Here is a 12,446-nt window from a genome sequence, read left to right on the forward strand (position 1 = left end):
TTGGATGGATCGATTGATTTGTTTCCTTAAAATTGGATTTTTTTAAAGTCTGTTATTTGTTTCCTTAAAATTTATTATATGTTTCCTAAATCAAATTGCATTGATGGGATGGATCGATTGATTTAGATAGTCTATTATTTGTTTCCTTCACATCCGTTATATGTTTCCTAAAGCAAATTGCATTGATGAGATGGATCGTTTGATTTGGATGGATCGATTGATTTGTTTCCTTAAAATTGGATTTTTCTTTAAAGTCTGTTATTTGTTTCCTTAAAATTTATTATATGTTTCCTAAATCAAATTGCATTGATGGGAGGGTGACGCATGGAAAGTTATGATCCGTTAAGATTTTTTTCGTTGTGTGAGAGGGTGACGCGAAACTAAACCGGTGGGGTAGGGGAGGAACGAAAAAAACCAGCGAAATGAAACGGGTGGGAGGTAGGAGGAAGTACCAAAGAAGTACCAAAAAAACCGAGTGAGGTGGGACGAAAAGAAACCTGGAAGCGAGACTATCAACTGCTCCGTTAAGAGTAGAGATTCTGCCGTATCTACCCGCAGTCTCCAGTGTCAGCACACCTCAATGATTTATTTGTTGGAGATATAAATCCACGTCCCTTTCTTTCTTGGTTCACTCGATCGCACACTCCGAGAAGACCCTGAAGCCGCCGCCTTTTCGCGGAATCATTCCTCGAGTTCTTGTTTCTGTTTCCTCGGTTCGGATTTTCTTGAACTTCTGAAGGTGGGAAGAGCATGAGGCCGTGGGCGTGGGTGGCGGCCGTCACATGGATGGCTGCCTGCACCGCCGCGGCGGCCCACGGCGAGCAGCCGCTGTCGATGATCGCCGTCGAGAGGACCACCCTCGCCGTCGACGACGCGGCGCACGTCAAGGCGTCCCCTCCGGTTCTTGGACTGGAGGGCCAGGACAGTGGATGGGTAGAGGTGGACTTCTTCCATCCCAACCCCTCCGGTGATGACTGGATCGGAGTCTTCTCTCCTGCCAATTTCAGGTAACAGCAGTCCAGTAGTATTGGCTATTCTGCTAGTACTTATCATCCACATTTACACGTTATGCAATTGCAGCACAAACACAACAGTTTTTTCAGACATATTCAGCATGAACTCAATGCATTCAGACATATTTTGGATAGATTTCTTCTGTCCCAAGTTCAGAAAAATTCAGTTCAGATGTACGTACTTGAAATGGCAAAGCATAGGATTTGATGCTGTTCTATGTCTCTTATTGTTTGCAAATTTCCAGTGCCGCGATTTGTGAGCCTGAGAATAAGAGGCAATATCCTCCGGTGCTATGCACAGCACCTATCAAGGTTGGCCGATTCTTTTCCCGTTCCGTTCAACTGAGATTTAGAGAGAACTACATATGTCGCGATTCAGTCTGTTGGAAGACGTTCGTTCTGAACCTTGAGGCTTCCATGCTCTTTTATCGCAGTACCAATTTGCAAAGTTCAAGAATGATGGATATGGTAAGTCGGGAAAGGGCTATCTGAAGCTTCAGCTGATCAACCAGAGAGAAGATTTCTCATTTGCACTTTTTTCTGGGGGTCTCTTGAAGGTAAAAAATGTACTGTAGTAGTTTCTGAACTTGTCTGCATGAACAACAACTCCGCTGTTATTCTGAAGAAACATTTCTTCATATTTCTCAACTCTGAATCTTTTCTACCAACTTGGTCACAGCCGAAGCTGATTGCTGTCTCAAACAAGGTGACATTTGTGAACCCAAAGGCACCCGTCTACCCACGTTTGGCGCAAGGGAAATCTTGGAACGAAGTAAGCTTTGCCTACCAATCTGCAACTGAGACTGTATTAGGATGTGCTGTTTCTCAAACCAAATGTGAAACATCTTTTTGACAAGAACCTACATTGTATACAAAGAACATGTGTTACACTCATGCCAGATAGTAAATGCATTCACAAATATAAGAGTGTGACTGAATTAGTACCATTGTAGATGACAGTCACTTGGACAAGTGGATACGACATCAAAGAAGCAGTTCCTTTTGTTGAATGGGGTGAAAAGGGGGGACGCCGGTTCCTTTCTCCAGCCGGGACATTGACATTTGACAGAAACAGCATGTGCGGTATGCAGTATGCCTCTGTTTCCCTGTTTTTCTTTGAGATGAACATAAGCTGGCTAAACTTGAGATTTTAACAATGTAAATAGAGATGAGGATCTGCTATATTGTATCACATGCAGCATTTACCAAGCATACAATTCAAATGCAGGTGCACCAGCACGAACTGTTGGTTGGCGCCATCCTGGTTACATTCATACTAGTTACTTGAAGGATTGTGGCCAGACTCGATGTATGTGATCTTTTTTCCTGTTTAACCCCTTCTGAAATCAGGATCCATCCAGCTACTCAGTAAACATGGTTGCTGCAACATTGCAGGTACACCTATAGGCTTGGCCATAGATTACCGAATGGTACCCGCGTCTGGAGTAAGTCATATAGCTTTAAAGCATCACCTTATCCTGGACAAGATTCTTTGCAACGGGTCGTCATATTTGGGGACATGGGGAAGGTAGATATATGTTCTTCCATCTCTATCCTAGTTTGATTCATATAGCAATTTGGGCATTTTGCCAGTGCAATGGTTCTTCTTTTCTGACAAGTTTCTTCAGGCAGAGGCAGATGGTTCCAATGAGTACAATAACTTCCAGCCAGGCTCGCTAAACACTACTAACCAGATCATTAGAGACCTGGACAACATCGACATGGTGGTCCACATCGGGGACATTTGCTACGCAAATGGTTATTTATCGCAGTGGGATCAGTTCACTGCACAGATCGAACCGATTGCTTCAACTGTGCCATACATGATTGGCAGGTCTGTTCAGTATAAAGTTTAAGAACTTTGACATGTTGCCATGCATTGCTTAATGTCTAAAAGAACTGGCATTTATGCAGCGGTAATCATGAGAGGGACTGGCCTGGAACTGGTTCCTTCTATGGAAATCTAGACTCTGGTGGAGAATGCGGTGTTCCTGCACAAACTGTGTTCTACACTCCTGCCGAGAACCGTGCAAAATTTTGGTAATAGTGGTAGTTGGGAATACAAATTCCTTCATATGTACTCCCTCTGTTAACTAATATAAGAGCGTTTAGATCACTAAAGTAGTGATCTAAACGCTCTTATATTAGTTTATGGAGGGAGTAGTTCTGAAGTTTACTTGTCTTAGGAAAAACAATTTCTGACACAACATATATCCTTCTGTAGGTACGCAACCGACTATGGCATGTTCAGATTTTGTATTGCTCACACAGAAGAAGATTGGAGGCCAGGGACCGAGCAGTACAAGTTCATCGAGCACTGCCTGTCGTCTGTTGACAGGCAGAAGCAGCCATGGCTCATCTTCCTTGCACACCGTGTTCTCGGGTACTCATCCAACTCTTACTACGGATTTGAAGGCACGTTTGAGGAACCAATGGGGCGAGAAGCGCTGCAAGAGCTCTGGCAGAAGTACAAGGTCGATCTCGCCTTCTACGGTCACGTCCACAATTATGAAAGGACATGTCCAGTGTACCAGGTGTGTTCTCTAACTAGCATTTGCATGAGATCAAAACGTTTAATTTTGTCGATCAAAAATTAAAGTTCCTTTATATACTACTATGGCAGCATCTGATAATGTACAATTGCCGGTAATGCTACAGTACAAAATTTGCAGCTTTGCAGGCTCAGGCTTACATTCCTATTACAATCTTACAAACCTGATTGCAATCTGTGATTTGTTGCAGAGCCAGTGTGTTGTTAACGCATCGAATCACTACAGTGGCCCGTTCCAGGCAACGACGCATGTGGTTGTTGGTGGCGCCGGTGCCAGCCTTTCAGACTTCACCACTTCAAAGATCCAATGGAGTCACTTCAGAGACTTCGACCACGGTTTCGGCAAGCTCACGGCTTTCAATCATTCATCCCTGTTGTTCGAGTACAAGAAGAGCCGTGACGGCAATGTGTACGATCACTTCACGATCTCGCGCGACTACCGAGATGTCCTTGCCTGCTCCGTCGACAACTGCCCCAGGACTTCACTGGCTTCCTGAAGGCCCAATACTTTCAGAGGTGGGGAAGCGATCGATGGGTGGAGACCAAGAGGAACAAGCTAGTTACTGTACATAATTTTGTAGTCGCGTCAATAAATGGTTTTGTTTCAACAAAAATAGCACAAGGGTTATACTAAATTCTGAATGCATTCTTTTGGAAACAGAAATTCGGAATTCATCTTGTTCTTGCTTGCTGCTGGATAGGTGTAGCATGTTGTATAATACGATTGCAAGGCTCCCACTGTTCTGAGAAAATCCAAAGGAGGACACCAATCATGAATTTCTGCCAGGTCAAAAGTACACTGAGATGTTTCTGTATGAAAAGAATCAAATGCAATGTATGCATGCAATTCCTTCAGAAACCTGCAATTGTTGTCTATTTTTTACAGCTGTGTGATGCAAACAGTACATCCTGTGTGGACCGGAGAGAACCCAATATTGTTGTGTGAGGACAAGGAGAAGTCCAGCTAGAAGCAAAAAGGTCCAAGAAAGCCAAAACCTAGCAGAAAAAGGACATTTCAGCTGGCATTTTCAAAGGATTCTCTTCCTAGCAGCAAAATGCCATGGATCCATCGTCAATCAACATCTGATGTGCCTCTCTTTTCCCATGAGACCTCCGCCGTAGTTCGTTCTTGAATTCTCTGCCATATCTGGGTTATCTTCTTCGTTTTCACAAACGCAGTTTACAAAATTCTTCTTCCTCAAGGTCTGTAAAACTTTATCGTTAAAATCGACAGCATGGCCCTGATACAGATGCTCACTGAATTGTTGAAAAATCTGGCACCATGCTGTCCACACATCCTGTCAATTTGCTAGCACAGGTGTTCACCGGAGTATTGAAAACTTACTGGGTATGTGTGACCAGGTGGTCCTAAGGAGTAATAAAATTTGGTCCCTGAATAATAAAGCTGGGTACTTCCATGCCATGATATAGGATCATATTTATTAATAGCCATCAAGGTGCAGGTGCAGATGCCCAAAACCCTAATTGAGCTTCAGCAAATGTGGGCCTATTTCTGTGATGGGATCAAGGAGTTTAGATCACAGATCAAGACTGTTAGACGGCTGAGATTCAGGAAGACTTGGAGACTATCTTCTTTTCTAGGAATGGTGTAAAGGCCAAGCATCCTTTCGCATGTACCCCAGATAGCAAGTCCAATTCTTGGACACTGTAGTAGGGACAAGAGTTTTCAAAGGGACGTGTCACAAGAAGGAAAAAACTTTGTTTTTCTTATGAAAAGTAAAAAACAAACACAAAACCTGTCTGTATTTTCTTTGTGGTGTAGATCAACTCTAGGATGAAATGGACCTTGATCTTTTCATGTACTCATATGGAAAAATTCAGGTAATAGTTAATAGAACTGAATAATATTCTACCCTAATTGAAAAGTTATTTGAAGGTCATTCAGCATCTAGAGTAGCATGAACTAGAAAAACATCTAGAATAACATTTCATAGGATTACACTTCTTATACCTACATAAAATTTCACAATGCCAAACCTTGCTAAATAGTATAAAAAAGTGTAGTTTCGTAACATTTTACTCTTATTTTTTGAGGTACAAATATTGCAAGATGACAGTCACACTAAACAACAAACAAGCGAAATGGAGCAAGCATAACAACATGGTATGTTAATATTCCTACAGGACATTAGTGTAGAACAAATCTCTACGTCCATCACTAGAAAGTTCAATGCTCACGTGTAATAAATTATCAAGTAGTTATCAACATTAATTTAGAAGATTCTGACCCTTTTAACGTTGACACAATAAACATCGAAGAAGATTTCAACCCTTTTGATTGAAACCTTTTTAAAGTCGACATAAATAAAAATTGATACATTGTTGCCCCTAAATAGCTTGATTTTGTACCGGAGTCATATATGTTACCATTCGCTGAAAAAACCCACTCCGAGTGAACGCTTCAGAATTACCATGCAAAAAATAGATAATATTGTTGTGTTGATGTAAAGGATTGGCTATGTTCTAAAGTGGAAATTGCTATACTAAAAAATCGTTATGCTGACTGAAGGGAATTACCCTGGTACATCAACCGAAAAGGCTGAAAAATGCCATGCTCTAAAAATTGAAATTGCCATCCCAAATGTGTTTGCTCAGATTATCATCATAAGCGAATCATTTGCGGCCAACTTCATAGTTCGCTCAAAAGGGTACGTGAGAGCGAATGCTTTAGGTTCCGTGCGTGGGATCCGACGTGGCTGAGGGCGTTCGCTAGGATTTCCTTTTTACGGGGTTATTAATATACTATTTTAATATGGCGAAATCATCTCCATCGGAATTTAATAGAGAAATTATTATATTCATCATGGCAATTCAATCCTTGGCCCTCTGTCATGAGCTGTGAGCTGAGCTGGAAAAGTAAAAAACCAGTGGAATTCGAGGAAATAGATGAATAGATTTCCATTTTTAAAACCAAATCGCCATACAGAATAGAGTAATTTATTCCTCCTGTCTCGTCTCTCGTGTGGTTTGGCTTCTTGGGATGTTCTTCTTGCCTCTTTCGGACCAACCCCAGCCCCAACCCAAACCCCAAATTCCCCCATCCCAAATCCCAAATGCCTCCTGTCCAGTGGTGTGGTGCTCTCTCTCCTCCCTCCCGCTAGCTCGCGCCTGACCAGCCGCCTCCGCATTGCCACTCCGCTGCCGGCGCCTTATCCTCCCTCCCCCTTTCTTGGTGAGAAAAGGCTCCCGCCCTCGCCGATTCTTGGCCGTCTCTTCCGGAGATCTTTTGCCCCGCTGTTTCTGGGTTTTCTTTAGAGGAAGAAGGGGAGGCCGGGTCGCGTGGCGTGGCGAATCCCAGGTAATCCTGTGGTGTACTCGCGGGACAGGAGAATTTTCAGCCAAGATTTGGTTGGGTCCTGGTCTTGTGCGCGTGACCTGGGATTTGATTCGGTGGGTGGGCGTTTGTTTATGGAGGGATTTTGCCTTTGTTTAAAAATTGCGTCGGACGAATTGGGGATTGCATCGCTCCACTCGTCGTTTGTTTCGAATGAATATTGCATCAGCCTTGTGCTCATCTTCTTGTGCTAATTTCGTTGCCCATCATTCATGCATGATTTCACAGGTTGGAGATCCTATCGAGCTCTGGAGATGAGGAGGCGCCTGTGCTTTTGCCTTGTGCTGAGGAACTAGTACCAGGTTGCAGGCAGGACTTCCAATGGATAAGCAAAAGAATCACAAGAATGCAGAAATGGGGAACGATGTGTTCCGCAGAATAATCCTTAATCAGGTTGGCAGGGACATCGGTTTGGAGGAGGAGAACGTGCCTTGCAATACCCCGAGAAACTCCGTTCATTCGCGGTTTGGTGGCTCATCTGCCAAATTTGCTGCTTCCACCAGTGGAAGTACCGGTGCTGAGTCCGTCAGCCCAGGCGAGTATGTCAGAGATCCTGGATCCATATTGAGCTTGCAGCCTTGGATTTTTAAGAGGAGCAGCACGAAGAACAATGAGGAGATGGTGGTTCCAAGTGGTAGTAGGTCAGTTGGTAGAGGCAAGAATCTGGTGGATGGCTTTCGAGATGGTTCGACTACTGAGGTTTCCACAAGAAGCCCTGGTCTTGGTTCTGGGCCTGGTAGAGGCCGAGGTGCTCTTAGGAGCAGACGACCTCAGAGGCATTTTATTAATCCACTTGTCGCAACAGAGAACTCATACATTCCACAACTTTACAATGAGAACTTCGAGTTTGAAGAATGCACATTTGCTCCAGTTCCATCCCCAGCTTCTGCTAGGCCATTCATTGTAACAGATGGGAGAAGAATCATTAGTAAATCACGCTATGAACCAGTGCCTGTACCCTTTGGTATTGGGTTCGACAAGGAAGAATCTCGAAATGGCTCAAAAGTGCCAGAAAGTGTTGTTGGGATTGCTCCGCTACCTGAGCTGAGTAAATCCAAAAGGGGATCCCAAACAGAAAGATATAGTAAACCATCAAAACCAGCAGGTAATTTGGCGTCACACCACAATTCCTGCAATATAATTGAAGCAGTTTCAACATGTTTTTTTCTATCACTTGATGCAATCCGCTGAAACAAAGCAAGTCATGAATAGTGTATTAGTAGACATGCCTCCTGAATTCATCATTTGTAATTTTCAAGTGAAACTTTTTTCAAATGAAGAGTGTGATTACGTTTTGCAGTTAATACTAGTAGAAATTTCGCCGTCATGGGTGGAACCTCTGTTCCTTGCCCCGATGACACTAGTTGAACTATCACATATTTTTCTTAAGTCAGTCTTAGTATTGTTAGAAAAACAATTGCCATTCCTGAAATATCGAGTGACTATCCTAATCTCCCAGAATTTGCTCAATCTGTGCGACTGCTTTTTGCTTGCTTGGGTCATTAGAGCTGTTAAACGATGAAGAATTTTTGTAAGATCTATCCGTACTATTTCAACAGGGCTAGACTGATTTATCATTTCAGGACAAATTGTGCTTGAACAACATTCATGTTTCCTGGTTGCTTCTTTCTCTTATCTCTTGCTAATGGTTGTAAAAAATGTTATAATACCTATTAAGTAGGCTATTTTGGATGCTGATGTTTTGCTACAAATGTTATGCTTCATACTGAGTTGTTGTTTTGGGGTTTCCCCCCACTTGAAGCATTCAAATCCTAAATACATACATTTGATCTGCAGGTTTACTTGAACGAATGCTCATGTTCTCCAGTGGGGTTGGCATTGGTATTTTATCTTCCTCTCTATCAAGCAAAAAAGATCTTGATTCGTTGAACGGCACACTGAAGTGAATGGAGAACTTGGTTCAGGATTTGCAAGATGAGCTGGAGATGAAAGAGGGGTTAACTGTGAAGGAACTGCCTAATGAGACGTCTGGTGAACTAGATGGTAAATCAACAACTGTCGAACAAAATCATCTTTACATACTTGTACTAAAAAGTTTGTGATCCTTTTTATTTTCCACTCCTGATAACAGATGGCAATATCAAAGCTCACACCCCTGATTCAATATCAATGAGCAAAATTGAAGCAGAACTTGAAGCCGAGCTTGCGAGGCTGGAGTTAAATATCACTTCAAACCACTTGGAAGAAGAACCGTTTGACTTGATTGAGGTAACAATCTCATATCAAAATGTTATACATGACATCTTAATTACGCTACAGCCTACAAGCACACTAAATAGAATTCCACATTTCTAGATCGATCAGGAGTTCATTGAAGATATTGTTCAGGGGGAACTGAAGAGCGACATGATTCGTCGTGACATTGCTGATTACAGCAGTGATAGTGACCATGGCAGGGACAGCAGACAAAGCTCCCCAGATTACACACATGAGACAAACTATCCTGTCTCACCTAGAGATCTCAGTCTCCGTCTCCACAAGGTGATCCAGCATAGGCTGGAAGAGCGAATCAAGGAGCTTGAGACAGCACTAGCTCAGAGCCAGAAGCAGGCGCAACTGCACATGATGGCGAGAGAGCGAGTCTTCTCCGAACAGACGTGCTTAAACAGTGATTCAGGTTCTTCTTCCAACCAGGATAGTCCATTGTTTATACAAGAAACTAGCTCCTCCGCCGAACCTTTCTGTCTAAATCTAGCTGGAGACGCACTAGAAGCCTACGATGAAGCCTATGAAGAATTCATGAGAATTGCTGACTCCCCTTGCACCACAAGTACAAACGGGAGGCCTCAGGTAAATGAAGATTACTCAGTGGACCGCAGCTTGATCTGGGGCTTGGAAGATGAGAGCGCTACGGAGCTGAAAGAGGACAGCGCTTGGGAGCAGGCTGTGAAGAGCGGGGACCCTAACAGAGCTCAAGAGAGCGATGGAGACGAGTCGGGCGACGAGGATGACCACGATAGTGCTCATCCAACAGATTGTAGAGAGAACTAAGCAAGGCTCACCTGTACTCATACATGCTCAAAGAATGTTGTTTTCTGTGGATGATTAGGTTGCAGGACTATATTGTATACCATTCAAATTTTGATATAGCATGTAGTGTTGATTGATTGCTCAGGGAAAAGAAGAAGCAAAGTATTAGTTTGGTGATTTTTTTTACATGTGATCAGTTACAAACTATCTTGTTTATGCCCAGTGTGGTGGTCAGGCATTGGGGGACTTGTGGCAACATTGCTATTACACTACAAGAGTGAAACTGAAAAGGTAACAGGGATCACACTGGGTTGGGGACTATTGTGCAGACCCCAAATATACTTCTCTTTGCCTCTCTCAAAAAAAAAAAAATTGTACTTCTCTTTGCGACATCTTTGTTACTCTTTGAAGTTCATTTCGACATATTTGCAGGAGAAAGGTTTCATTTTCATTGATGTGTGATGCTAGGATTTTTTCAGTTCCGTGCCTTTATACTATATAAAACCCCCTCCTTCATTAGTGGATTTGTACAAAATGAATAATCGAAAAGGCAAATTATGAACTATGGAATACTGGAGAGCAGATGTTTCAAGCCCTTCTCGGCTCTAAAGCAAGAAAAACAGTGCCCCAATGTTTCTTGGTTACTCCTTGAATTGTTCTGATCATGTTTCTGACCCTTGCGATGACATTGTTACACACAAGTAAACATGTTTGTCAAAAAGATAATACTCTGTCTCTTCCCGGCCAAGAGGATTGAATTGTTGCGGTCAATGTGCATTCGCTTGCAATGGCATTGTGAAAAAGATAATACTCTGTCTCTTCCCGGCCAAGAGGAAGCCAACGAGACACAGTCACCTGGTTCATGTCATGCGCTGAAGCTCGGTTCGGCCATGTGTCAAATCTAGTTGGTCCTTGATTAGCACGAACAAGAAGAAATGTCACCGCTTTGTTTGGTTTCCCTCCAATATCCCAGAGTGAGCTGCTCGCTACCAGCAAGCTTTGCGCCGCTACCATAGCCGCAAAGTTAATGCCAGAAGCTTCGAGGAAGGCGACCTTGTTCTTCGGCGTGTTCAATCCGCCAAGAATTCCAACAAGTTGACGCCGAAGTGGAAAGGCCCTTATCGGGTAAAACGAGTCACTAGGCCCGGCGTTGTCCGCCTTGAGACCGAAGATGGCATTCCGGTGAGCAACTCCTGGAACATAGAACATCTTCGCAAGTTTTACCCGTAAGGCGCGGTTGCCGGGCCCCGTTCCGGCAACCACCTTTTGTACAAGCCTTGCCGCCGTTGCATGTAACCCCTTGTACAAAGCCGGGCGCAGCTCCCGTGCGTAAAAAAAGTTTATATGCCTCGCACATCTTGTCAAGATTAATGCATCTTCTTTTCTTTTGCATCTATATCTGACACTTTGTGCAGCACTTACCCCCGGTAAGCAATAGCAAACCTTAAGGTTCCATATCATTATTTTCTCTTCTTTCTTCTCAAAAAGGAGATTCCTCCGCCCACAAGTTCACCGGGGGGGGGGGGGGGGGGGGGGGGAAGGAGAAGGTAAAGGTGTGGGCTAGGCGTCTAACCTTGCCGGGACGAAGACGACAGAAAAGCTAAGTTGCCAAAGTTTGAGCATAGTCAGTTTTAAATTTTTTAAGTTATATTCCTTGAACGTTCGTGCCTTGTATGGAAAACCTGTGCACGGAGGAATCGACTCGCGGCTAAGTTGCGCCCTTGATTTGTTTTCGAGTCCGCTCAACAATACAAGCGAGCTGCAACTAGTCCCGACAAGATTTCTTGCCGGAGGCAGCACCGCCAGCGGGCTGCTGATGTTTCGCACTCAGCAAGTGTGCTTGCGCCGGCAAGTTCCCTCAAAGCGTAGGGCAAAAGCATGCAAGGGATGTAACGGAGAAAAGGATATAACATAACGAGCGTTGCCCAGAATAAAGTTATATTACAATAATGACTTATTGTGGCACTGACTAGATTGTTCTCATAACTGGAAATGCAGCGGCAGGAAAAAGGGAGAAGAAGGGCGGCCTAATCCACACGCTCGCCGTCGACCCTCCTAACTTCGTTGATCTTGTCCACGATGGGTGCGACGATGGCTTTGAGCTCTTCGAGATCAGCACCTGTCGGCAGCTTCTTGGTGACACGGGTGAGGTCGACGCTCGGGTTGCGAAAGAGTATCTTCGCCAACACCTTCTCCAGGACCTTGGTGCAGATCGCGCGCGACTCGTTGGCCAGCTGCTTCGGGATCCTTTCCCGGAGCTGCTGGAGAGCCGTCACCACATCCTTGAAGAAAAGCGTGAGCTTGGTGCTGGGCTGGAGATTCTCCTCAGTGGAGTACCCGAAGCCCGCCAAGTCTAGCTCCGCCAGCTCCTCGTCGATGGACGCGGCGATGTTGACGAGGCCCTCCGTCCAGAGCTCCACCATGGTCTTGAAGGTGTTCTGGGTCTCGGCGGCCCTCGTCAGCAGCTCCTCGTTGCCCTTGAGCTCCTTCCTCAAGTCATCCTCTCGCTTCTTGGCGGCATCCAGCGTCCCCGCCA

General features: G+C 44.3%; 2 pseudogenes; both read left to right on the plus strand.

Annotated features, from left to right (window-relative positions):
* The first annotated feature begins 626 nt into the window (after positions 1 to 626).
* LOC123110645 (probable inactive purple acid phosphatase 1) lies at positions 627 to 4,242 on the plus strand (annotated as a pseudogene).
* A 2,324-nt stretch (positions 4,243 to 6,566) lies between these two features.
* LOC123110646 (uncharacterized) lies at positions 6,567 to 10,211 on the plus strand (annotated as a pseudogene).
* The last annotated feature ends 2,235 nt before the right edge of the window (positions 10,212 to 12,446 follow it).

The sequence above is a fragment of the Triticum aestivum genome, chromosome 5B (assembly GCF_018294505.1).
Source record: "Triticum aestivum cultivar Chinese Spring chromosome 5B, IWGSC CS RefSeq v2.1, whole genome shotgun sequence".
NCBI lineage: Eukaryota > Viridiplantae > Streptophyta > Magnoliopsida > Poales > Poaceae > Triticum > Triticum aestivum.